Here is a 12,375-nt window from a genome sequence, read left to right on the forward strand (position 1 = left end):
ACTGGGTACTCTCAGGTCTGCATTACCTAAATTCACAAACAGCCATCTGACTATAAAGCTACTGACAAAAACAGGCACTGGTTTTTTTAACACTACAGAGTCCAGGTGAGATCACGTGGGTAGAAGTCAGAACCTTAGTGCATTTCCTTCCCTCCGTCTACAAAATTTCTGGTGTAAAGAAGAAAGGACAAGCTGGTGCCGCGGCTCACTAGGCTAATCCTCCGCCTTGCGGCGCCGGCACACTGGGTTCTAGTCCCAGTCGGGGCGCCGGATTCTGTCCCAGTTGCCCCTCTTCCAGGCCAGCTCTCTGCTGTGGCCAGGGAGTGCAGTGGAGGATGGCCCAAGTGCTTGGGCCCTGCACCCCATGGGAGACCAGGATAAGTGCCTGGCTCCTGCCATCGGATCAGCGCGGTCCGCCGGCCACAGCGCACTGGCCGTGGCGGCCATTGGAGGGTGAACCAACGGCAAAAGGAAGACCTTTCTCTCTGTCTCTCTCTCTCTCTCATTGTCCACTCTGCCTGTAAAAATAAATAAATAAATAAATAAAGTAAAAAAATAAAAAAAAGAAGAAAGGACAAACACTGAATTTAATGCAAGGAGGTGGCACTTAGGTAGTCATTAGAGGTGGATCTCTACGGAGAAACCATTGTGAAGCCTCCTAAGAAAAGCCAGAAGCAAAGTTTCCTTAATTTCAGATTCTCTTTTTGGTGCCCTAGTTGCACGACTACAGGAGAGCACAGACTGGAATGTACGAGCCGACATGCCATCCACAGCAGAAGACGGAGTGCTAATGAGGGCCAGTTCCTTCTAACAAGGTGAACACCCTCAGCTGTTTACAAAGAAATAACGTGTTCTTTTACCTGTTTAGTTTTCTGCCTTCTCCCAGTACTATATAAAAACCCATACTAGCGAAAGGTAAACCTTTCTTCAATGGCTCTTTTTATTTTTTTCCTTTTCAAAGTCTGTTCTCAAATCTCAGCTCTCCCTCTCCTTCAGAAGGCCCTGACTGCCCATTCCATTCATCATACCACTGTCCAAAGATGGCCTCTGGGTGCCTCCCACTGTCTTGTAGTTAGTTTTATTCCTAGTGCATTCCTCTCAGCAGTAGGGGAACGTGGGTAACAGAGACAGTGCTGAGTAACTGCTGCAATAGTCACAGAATAAAGGAGGCGATCTCATACGTAACACACGGTGTGAAAATCGAGCCCCGTAAGGGTTTCCTACATGTTAAATAGTAACAGAGAGCTAGAACAATCACCAGGGAAGATCCTTACGGAAAACAGCCATATTTATTTCTTTCATTCTTTCTTTTTTTTTTCTTTGACAGGCAGAGTGGACAGTGAGAGAGAGAGACAGAGAGAAAGGTCTTCCTTTGCCGTTGGTGCACCCTCCAATGGCCGCCGTGGCCGGCGCACTGCGCTGATCCGATGGCAGGAGCCAGGTGCTTCTTCTGGTCTCCCATGGGGTGCAGGGCCCAAGCACTTGGGCCATCCTCCACTGCATTCCCTGGCCACAGCAGACAGCTGGCCTGGAAGAGGGGCAACTGGGACAGAATCCGGCGCCCTGACCTGGACTAGAATCCGGTGTGCCGCAAGGCGGAGGATTAGCCTAGTGAGCTGCGGCGCTGGCCCATTCTTTCATTTTTTATTTCTGAAAGGATCACCTGCTTACTTAAAAACTCTCTGAAAGCAAAGCCATTTAGCTGAAACGTGTGAGAAAGCACTGGCTGTCCAGCGGTGGTGTAGACCAGCTTGGGCAGCACAAAGGTCCGCTGTGGCAAATGGCAGCACATATACTTGAAGAGCTCCGGGTTTGTCCACACCACCACACCGCCCGGAATGTTTTCCTTCCACAATGAGCAGATGGTATGCTCCATGATTTTTCTTTTGGACAGGCAGAGTTAGACAGAGAGAGAGAGACAGAGAGAAAGGTCTTCCTGCCGTTGGTTTACCCCCCAAATGGTTGCTATGGCTGGCGCGCTGCGCCGATCCAAAGCCAAAAGCCAGGTGATTCCTCCTGATCTCCCATGCGGGTGCAGGGCCCAAGCACTTGGGCCATCCTCCACTGCACTGCCAGGCCACGGCAGAGAGCTGGACTGGAAGAGGAGCAACCAGGCAGAATCTGGCACCCCAACCGGGACCAGAGCCCGGTGTGCCGGCATCGCAGGCAGAGGATTAGCCAAGTGAGCCACGGTGCCGGCCATGCTCCATGCTTTTTAAAGAAACATTCACTCCAGGAAAGGTAACTGGTAAAACAGAGGCCGTGTCAGGAGTGTAATTCTAATGCTGAATCCTCACCATAAAGAAGACAGAGCAGAATCACGTAGACCCTGAAAAAGTGTGAGATGGCTTGTGTCACTCTATACAGCAGACTATGTACTCCTTAAACACATTAAATAACCCAACCGATAGGTGGATTACAGACTGAGCTAGGCTGTGAGCTACACAGCAAGGACCTCGTCTGATATATAGGCACAGCCTGGCACAAAGCCTGCAACGTGGGAAGTTCTCAAATGCCCATTTAGCTGAATAGCACGTGTTCTGTACCATTACCAACACTGTTCTAAAGCCCTACTGAAGTATCTGATTTCCCAGTGAAATGAAATACTGAGCTCATGTGTAGCGAAGTTGGTTTTTTTTTTTTTTTGAAGATTTATTTATGCGAAAGGGAGAGTGAAAAAGAAGGAGAGACAGAGAGAGAGAGAAATTTATTCCAGCTGCTTGTGCTGGTTCACTCCCCCGAAGAGGCTGCAAAAGCCAGGACTAGACCAGGCTGAAGCCAGGAGGCAGGAACTTCATTCTGGTCTCCCATGTGGGTGGCAAGGGCCCAAGTATTTGGAGATCATCCACTGCCTTCCCAGGTTCATTAGCAGAAAGCTGGATCACAAGTGGAACAGCCAGGGCTCAAATAGTGCTCTAATATGGGATGCTGGTGTCTCAAGCACTGGCTTAACCCATAGTGCCACAATGCTGGCCCCTGGAGCTGGGATTTAACCCAAAACATTGGATCCTGGGGTCTGTGGTCTGACTCAGAACACTCAGACACTAGCATTTATTGAAATTTAAGTTTACCAAGAGCTGGTTCCAGCTTGCCCCTCTTGCCTGGATGCTACTCCTCCACTTCCGGGGGCCTCCTCTGCCTTGGACTCTATCCATCACCATCTGAACCTCAGGTTATATCCTTCCTTGCACAGACTCCAGAGCTCTGTGCAAACTCCACTTCCGTCCTCTAAGTCATCCGCACCTCATCACTTCTCAACCACAGCCTTCATCAATGGCAAAGCCTGGCCTGGGTCTCCTCCGCGGGCTCTCTTGCCCATCTTTTCTTACCCAGGATCATCATCCTGGTCCAGACGCCGGTATCACTCACCTAAATCACTTATAACCCCCCTCTCTCTGGGCCCCTCAACTAGAAGCAGAAATTTTTGCCTTCCTTTAGGATGCTCTACTGGAAGCCAGCAGATACAATCAGTAACAACAGGGGCTGGTACTGTGATGTACTAGGTTAAGCATCCGCCTGTGGCACTGGCATCCCATATGGGTGTCAGTTCAAGTCCTGGTTGCTCCTCTTGGGATCCAGTTCCTGTTGATGCCCTTGGAAAGTAGAAGATGGCCCAAGTGCTTGGGCCGCTGTTCCCATGTGGGAGACCTGGAAGAAGCTCCCGGCTTCTGGCTTCGGATTGGCTTGGTTCTGGCCATTGCAGCCAACTGGGGAGTGAACCAGCGGATGGAAGATCTCTATCTGTCTCTCTGTCTCTCTCTCTATAACTCTGCCTCTCAAACAAATAAATCTTCAAAAAAATTAATAACAGCAATAATAAATACAATCACGAAACATAGCACTCCAAGCACATCACACACACTTAAGCTCATTTCCGCTTCACCATAATTCTGTGAGGCTTTTCCCATTTCACAGACCATAAAACTGTGGTCCAGTAAGGCTGAGCAGCCTGCGCAAGGTCACACAGCAAGCTCAGTGGAGGGGCTGGGCTCTGGACTCTGGCAGAGTTACTCCAGGGTCAGTACTCTTCATCGCCATATTTTCTCTCTCAAGCAAGTGGAAATATTGCCCCTCTCAGAGCACCCTCAAAGAGCTCCTACTGCTCACCAAATATCCTTGGGTTTCCTTGGCGGGGATGTGACTACTTCTGGCCAATGAGTTTGTGTGTGGTGGTGATGGTGGTGGTAGGGGATTGACAAAAGTCACTTCAAGGCTGAAGCCGTTGGAGAGCAACGACAGACGTTCCATCCGGCTCTTCTCCTGCCACAGTGACCGTAGATTGTTTTGACGGAGGGACCCTGAATGAGCACGTGCAGAACTCCCAGCCCCGTGCCCCACCCTCCTACGCTGGACAAGCAGCAACTGAGCGGCACATTTACGGAGCAAGCTGCAGGGATTCCAGGCTTCATCTGCGGCTGCCAACGTAAGCTAGCGTGTTTAGGTTTTTCAGTGTTTGACCAAGCTGGAGTGAAAAAACCAGTGCACAGCGAGTAAGAAAAGCCAAACGCAGACACTATCCAGTTCTCCTGGGAATCAATGCATCTTCCTTAATCCCACTTTCATTCTGTCATTTCATGCACAAGGACAGAGAACAGTTCCCCGCGGTCTACCACATCAAGTTCAACTTCCTCTCCTGCACTTTCAAGTCCCTGCATTGCCCAATATGTGCCTTTTGAGTTAGTCTGGCTGGTTTTGTCTCCGTCCCTTTAACAGAACAAACACTCGGTTCTCACTGGTTAGATTAATCTGCTTCCCCCACTTAATCTGCCTCCACCTCTAATTCTTCTTTGAGGATGAGAAGCTACCACTTTCCTTTCCTCAGTGGAGTTGGCTCTTGCAGTCTACGCCACGTACTTTTAACTCACACATATAATATCCTAGAAAAAGGAGGCATAAGCCCTGCTGGCTTGGAGACCTGCGGGCAGCTTCTGGTTTGAATGCTAACCAGCTCCATGTCACTGTCCAGTCTTTGAGCCTTTCTAGACCTCAGTCTTCTTGTTGGTGAAATCAGAGCCAGATAATATATAAGTTCTTCATCAGCCATTATATAGCCCATGGTGTGTTATTTCATGTGCATTATTCTTGTCTCCCACAACTAAAACACAAACTCCACTGGGGCAGAGACACCGACTTCTACAGCTTTCTATTCTACTCTCAGCAGCTCTGACCACAGCACCTTGAACACTGACGATCCTGAAAAAACACGTGTTGCCTACAGGTCATTGGTGTTACCTGAGGATACCATATGATCTGCATTATTAAAGTCTGGTGGATATGTAGTTTATATTATTGCACATCATAATCTGTTAGGCAGCAATAGATACTAATACATGCTCAGCACTAAAATATTTATCATGGGATATATGGAACATACACATCAAGAACTAGAATGTCATTTCAATCAGTCTGGATTTCTTTTCTAAAAAGGGAAGTTTTCTGCTGATAATATGAATGCCACTTGCTTTTCCAGTTCCTTCCAAATGAAAAAGCAATGTATGACTACTTCTACTTATTTATCTCTCATGATGCATATTCAGACTTACAGAAACCTCTGCAATGTTCCAGTTGGTCGGAGGAAGTAACTGTGGAGTGGTGTTCACCACAGCAGTTGAGCAGTCATTTGGGGGCACCTGCACCCCATATCAGAGTGCCTGATTTGAGGCTGGCCTACCCCGATTTCAATCCAGCTTCCTGCTCGTACATACCCTGGGAAGCAGCAGATTATAGATCAAGTGCGTGGATCCGCCACCTGTGTGGGAGACCTGAACTGAGTTCAGAGCTCCCGCCAGGCTCTGGCCTAGCCATACCCTGGCTATGATGGCATTTGGGGAGAGAACCAGCAGATGGGATCTCTTTCTCTGATTTCCCCCATCTCTGTCTCTCTGCCTTTCAAAAGGCAAATAAATTAACAACATAAAAGCTATGTTATAAAAAAGAAAACTGTGCAAGAGGGTAACATACATGAGAAAAATAATGCACGATTTGGTTTTTGTTCAATTAAAATTTTAAAGACCAGGACGGGCCTTGTGGCACAGCAGTTAAGCTGCCACTTGTGATGTGCACACCCCATTATCAGAGTGCTGGCTTGAGTCCTGGCTGTTCTGCTTCCAATCTAGCTCCCTGCTAATGTATCCTAGGAAACAGCAGATGATGGCTAAAGTGCTTGGGCCCCTGCCACCCATGTGGGAGACCTGATGGAGTCCCAGGCTCTTGGCTTCAGCCTGACCCAGCCCTGGCTGTTGCAGGCATTTGGGGAGTCAACCAGCAGATGGGAGATCTCTCTCTATCTCTGTCACCCTGCCTTTCAAATGAATAAAAAAAATAAACAAACACTAAAAAATGTTTGAGGGCCATCTCTGCCTCTTTATTTGTACACCAACTGTGTCACTTCTCATTGTTAACCATGCTCACATCTATGTGACTCAACTGCAAGCCACTGGAGGGCAGGAGCCCCAGCCCCTTCCGTCCCACATGGGCTCTGCCACAGTGATCCCAGACAAGAACTCAGATGCTTTTTCATTGTCCTTTGTCAGTTTTCTTGGAGTGTGAGAATATTTATTTCTAGTTTCCCTATCCTGTACGATGACTTTTCTCATGCAGGCTTTGAGAAGAAAAAGGTAGGTCAGAATGAAACTACACAGAGGCTACGGAAGGTCTGCATTCTACTCTAAGAAAAGTAACACACTGGTGAGTTCTTAGAGCTTCAGAGCAGCAGCTCCACAAATTTCCCCTCAAGTCAAAGAGTGAAACATCTGCTTTTCTTGTGATATACAGTGAAAACACAGGATTTCCATCTGTACTCAGGTTGGTTGGTTTGTTTGTTTTTAAACTATATTATCATGTCCTGGCCTGTCAGGTATTATTATCCAAGACAATAATGAACATATTTGCACTTTATGCATTACTGCCCACTTTTTCCTATTGTAAGGAACCAAGGACAACATCATGAACTGAATGTTAATGGTTCTATTTAAAGAGCACCCAGGAAGAGGAAGACATCAAGCCCACAGACCTATCACCCCCATGACAAGAAATGGAAGCAGTCCTGGGGCCAGCGTTGTGGCACAGGGTGATAAGCCGCCACCTGCAATGGTGGCATTCCAGCATCCCTTATCAGAACACTGGTTCAAGTCCCAGTTGCTCTGCTTCCAATCCAACTCCCTGCTAATATGCCTGGGAAGGCAGTGCAGGATGGCCCAAATATATGAGCCCCTGTAGCCCACATGGGAGACCCGGATAGAGTTCCAGGTTTGGCTTCCACCTGGCCCAGGTCTGACTGCTGCAGCCATTTAAGGAGTAATCCGGTGGAGAGAGGTGCAAAGTTACCAGATACTGTAAGCCTTGGTCATGCAGAATTCAGAGAGCAAACAGTAAAAGGAAAAGTATAGGAAAGTGTCTCACTAGGGGCTCGGCTGTCAAATTATTTGAAGTTTGTTTTTTGGACAAAATGTTGACCCAGTGACGGGTACATGGCAGTAGTTACACTATTCCTTCCATGTTTGTGCATGTTTGATACTTTCTATAATACATTGTTTTTTTTTGTTTTTTTTTTTTTTTGGATAAACATAGTCTGTAACTCATCCCCAAACTCTGATTACTTTGGAGTGCAGGCAGAAATTCAGGACAGGATTCAGAAAGAATTGGAAGACAGAAGGGGCTACTAGTCTCTATCACTAGTCAGTTAACTGCGGCGACCCAATCATATGAGAACAGGACACACAGCGGCCATCTCCCTGTCCCAAGATCACATGTGAAGGGAGTCTCAATGGGCCTTCAGGAAACCCTGAAGAAGGTGGATGATGGTGACAATCACCAGCAAAGAACGGTTATAACCCAGAGTTCATCAGCGGAGTTTCATAAACAGGCACACTCAAGGCTCTCTGAGTAAAGTGATCTGCTGACAAGGACTGCAGTGAAAACCATGTCCCAGTTCAAATGCTTCAGATCCTGGAATACTGCTCCCTATACACACATCTGAAGTCAAATATAAAAGTTACATTCTTCTGATTATCAGTTCTGTCGGCTAAGGTTCAGTTACAGATAACAGAAACCTCTCAAGCTATTTTGGGCAGAAAAAGATGAGCACAGATCCAGGTTGTGCCTCCAGGAGCAAGGCTCCTAGACCAACACCCAAGACTGGTCTACCAAGAAGTCCTAATATTGAAGTCCTGACACCAGGCGTGAGCTCCACAGGAAACCATCTCAGCAGAGCGTGGGGACGAGGAACTGAGAGGCCCGGAGACCTGAAGGCCTGCAGAACTGCAGCAGCAGAGAGAGGAATCTCACACAGCACCAGCTCGGCTCCACTCAGACTCAATCCAAGACCTACGCACGGGCCTCTGATTGGTGCAGCCTAAGTCACATCCAGAACTCTGGATGCAAGGGCGTTGACAGAACGGAGCACTCAGCTCCCCCACCTCTGCCTGAGGGGTACGCACACTGGGAGAAGCCTGGTTGACAAAGCACCGCCTTGCTCAATCTAATGTAGCCATCCTACCAACTTAGTAAAACACTCTTCCAAAAGGGTGGAAGGAACATCTAATAAGAAGAACAAGAAGACGAAGCTACAGTTGTCGCCACCACTGCTGCACAGATGTCACAATTAAATGCAAAATCAAATGTAAAAAGGCATTTTCAAGGTAACAGGAGAAATGTGAGTACAGTTTCATAGTATATAATATTAAAGAATTATAAATAAGTTTTAGGTAAGGCAATATGATACTCATATAAGAAATGTTGTTTTTTTATAGCTTACTGAAATATGGAATGAAGTATGTCTGGAAACTGCCTCAGAACACTTCAACTAAAAATGCTGGGGAACAGAATGTTAACTGTTGATCTGGTCCTAAGGCACATTTATTATTCTCTCTGCTTGTGTGACTAAAATTTTTAAAAATTAAATGCTTTAAAATGTTATATCAAAAGAAATAAAGGGAACAAAGTATTTTTTATTTACTGCTTCACGCTTGACTTAATTGTATACAGCATCAAAGCAAGTGCCCCCTTCTATAAAGTATCTGGCTTAGACTCTTCAGAAACACCAAAGGCAGGGCGGGGACATCTCAGTTTACACAGTAAGAGAACACAACAACTAATGAAAGATGTTAATAGTGGACTGGACCAAACTAAAAAGTTTTTATTCATTTTTGTTAGAAAGGCCATTAGTTGGACAATTACCAAATATGAATAAAGGCATGCACACTGATATAAGTATACTGAGTAAAAAGACATTATATTCACAATGTGTTCTCAAATGATTCAGAGAAAACACCGTGTGTGTGTGTGTGTGTGTATATATATATATATATAAAATGATAAAGCAAATGTAGAAATGTTCATAATTGGGGCATCTGGGTTTAGGATACAGGGAGTTCTTTGTCTTATTCTTGCAACTTTCTTGTAAGCCTGAAACCACATTAAAATGTTATTATGTATAAACCCTAGTGGCAGTACTGAAGAGCCACTGAAGAGAAACAGGAGGTTTCCTCTGTGTGCTAAATTAAATTGAAGGAACAGCTAATGAAGGGAGTGTCACTTAGCCAGCAAGTCTCGTTTTAGCAGGAGCATTTGAATGCCATACAACGGTTGTCTCTGGACACTAACATCTACTTTAACCAACATTTGTGTCTCTGTGGTTGAAAATACACACAGGAAACCTCCATTTAACAAGTAAATACACACTTTAATTTCTAGCATAGTGAACAGATGACCACTAACTCGATTTTTCTCTTAGATTTTCTCTTATGGGCTAGGAGTCAGACAGGCATCGATTTCTACTTAGGCTCACTGGCCACTTCAGTAGCTGTCACCCAGTGACTCAATTCTGAGAACCTCTGCTTTCTCACAGAGAACACAGCAATACTTCACTTACTCTTGCAACACTGTTGCAAATATTCATTTAAATCTGGCATATCTACAATAGGAGACTCTGGGGTACAAAATACTCAACATATTAATGAACATCTTCTTGTCCTGGGTATTTCTTAACACAACAAATATTAAGTGCCCACCATGAACCACAGCTGTCCTCATTTCAGCTGGGATGACAACTGAAAACAACACAGACCAAAGTTACCCTCTGAATCTTAGCTCTGAGAAGCCAATATTAAATGTTAGGCAAGTAAATAAGTGGTATCTTAAGGGAGAGGTATGAGATTTGTGTGTGTGTTGAATATTTTGCTATGGTTACCAAGACATAGCTAGCATTTTGAATTTTTTTCTTAGAAAAATACAATGATCTGAATCTAAAATCTTACATAAGGTGCAACTTTCCAATGATAAACAAGAACAGGAAGTGAATGTTGAGCACAACCAGACTTCTAGCTCCCTTCACAGTCACACTCTCTCCTGTGCTGTCACCTGGGTCTGACTTAACTAACTGCTCATTCCATCTCAGTCCTAACAGTTATTATTTTTATTTCTGTCTGAACAAGCATATTTCCCACTAGGCTGGAAATTTTGACATACTCAAACATTTTAAGTCCTAAGAGGAAGGCAGCTAAAATAAAGGAATTGAGTAGCAAGGCAACTTAGAAAAGCAGAAATGAAAACAGATGTTAAACTTCTTTGAAACAAATTTTTACTAACAGCCCGACCAAAGCTATTTCAGTCACCTACTAGAAATACTCTCCCTGTCAGATCTCAAGAGCCTCACAGCCCTGAGCCCCTCGAGCGTGGGGGCCAACTCTTTCCAGGGTTCCTCACCACCCAGCACCGGGCATGTCCCAGTCCCCACTAGGGGTGGTTATGCCCTCAGAGTGTCATTTGGCAACATCTGGAGACATTTTTAGTCGTCATGACTAGGGGCGGGGCCGCTGGGTAGAAGCCAAGGTAGCTGTTCAAAAATCTGCAGTGCCCAGAACAGCCCCTCACGACCAAGAACTATGCAGCCAAAAAATCAAAAATGCCGAGGCTCAGAAAACTCTAGTTGAAATCAACTACGTTGTCTTCCTCACTCAATGAAACCACTGATGGCGCGGCTTCATGTAAACTTCTGGTGACAGCCTAGACCCTTCTGAGCAGGGTGCATGAAATCTGTCCCCTCACGATGCTGCAGCCACTGAGACTGCTGAAGACATCTCTGCTGTGTTAAAAGCTTGCGTCTCTTTTTCACAGTTAACTAATGAGCTCTGCGGGCAAGGAGCACTGCGTGCTACTCTGAGCTGGAGCAGTCCTAGTGTCTTGAAGACACAGGCGAGCAACCTCCTCCTCACCACTCCCCAGACTGAGGAGGAGAGGCCGTTTCTTCTTGCTACCTCTCTCCTGACGCTGTGGTCTGGTTCACCAGCTTACAGGGTTTCTGGGCCTGTTTCCTCAAACAGTGATCCTGAGGACTGGCGGTGCCAGAGCGAAGGGCGCACGTGCTGAGTGCCGGCTGCCTGCTGCACACACAGCAGCAGACACCCAGATACTGAACTGAACTGTTTTCATTGAGAAAATGAGATGTTCTGAGACTACAAGAATGAATGGGTTATACAAGCTCTCTGAGTAAGACCCTGGGAATGATTTTATAAAGGTGCAACAGTTCAGTGCTTGAAATATATCATTGAATTCACACTTGAAATTCAATTTTTGTAGTTTTGTCACCAGTAACAGATTTGAGATGGAAAGAGGGAAGAGAAAGGGAAAAGACAGACAGGTGGCACCAGTGATTGGTACAAAAGAGTAACTGGAGCAGCGGCCGGTGTTGTGGCATAGCAGGTAAAGCCACTATCTGCAATACCTGCATCCTATATGGGTGCCAGCTTGTGACCCAGCTGTTCCTCTTTTGATCCAGCTTGCTACCAATGGCCTGGGGAAGCAGCAGAAGATGGCCCAAGTGCTTGGGTCCCTGCCAACCATGAGGGAGACCTGGAGGAAGCTCCTAGTCCCCCGGCTTCAGCCTGGCCCAGCCCCGGCCGTTGTAGCCATCTGGGGAGTGAACCAGCATCCCTCTTTGAAACTCTGCCTTTCGTATAACTAAATACATCTTAAAAAAAAAATAAAGAATAACTGAAGCGACCGGCATGTGGCGGACTAACGTTTGTATCACTGTCAGCTCGCTTTGGTGTCGGAGAACATTCTTTTCACTACTCCATGCTGCTGAAGTTCCAAAGGTGAGAGAGTGGTGAATCAGGTACACCATTTCCATCCCAGATAACAAGTGTTCCACGTCACCTGCAAGTGCAAAGTCACCTGCGAGTGCAAAGGAAGGAGGGGCTGACTCTGGCTGGGGTGCAGCTTCCCCGAGCAGTTATCCAAGGGCAGCCCTGAAGCTCCCCTCGCTGGCTCAGCAGACGTGTGCCAGGCAGAGGGAAGAAAGGACGCTGCAGCCCGAACTGTCGTCACAGATGGATCCAGAGAGACCTGAAATGGCACAGGAGCGAGCAGCAGTGG

General features: G+C 46.4%; 1 protein-coding gene and 1 long non-coding RNA gene across 7 annotated transcripts in view; one reads left to right on the forward strand and one right to left on the reverse strand.

The window, feature by feature from the left end:
• Window positions 1-12,375, reverse strand: part of UBAC2 (UBA domain containing 2) — a 191,713-nt gene that overhangs the window by 93,876 nt on the left and 85,462 nt on the right. The window lies entirely within an intron of this gene.
• LOC138843758 (uncharacterized) lies at window positions 8,224-8,951 on the forward strand. Its single transcript, XR_011378720.1, has 2 exons — window positions 8,224-8,653; window positions 8,751-8,951. It is a non-coding gene; the product is annotated as an uncharacterized LOC138843758 (long non-coding RNA).

The sequence above is a fragment of the Oryctolagus cuniculus genome, chromosome 9 (assembly GCF_051225735.1).
Source record: "Oryctolagus cuniculus isolate XC-2025 breed Fujian yellow rabbit chromosome 9, ASM5122573v1, whole genome shotgun sequence".
Classification (NCBI taxonomy): Eukaryota; Metazoa; Chordata; class Mammalia; order Lagomorpha; family Leporidae; genus Oryctolagus; species Oryctolagus cuniculus.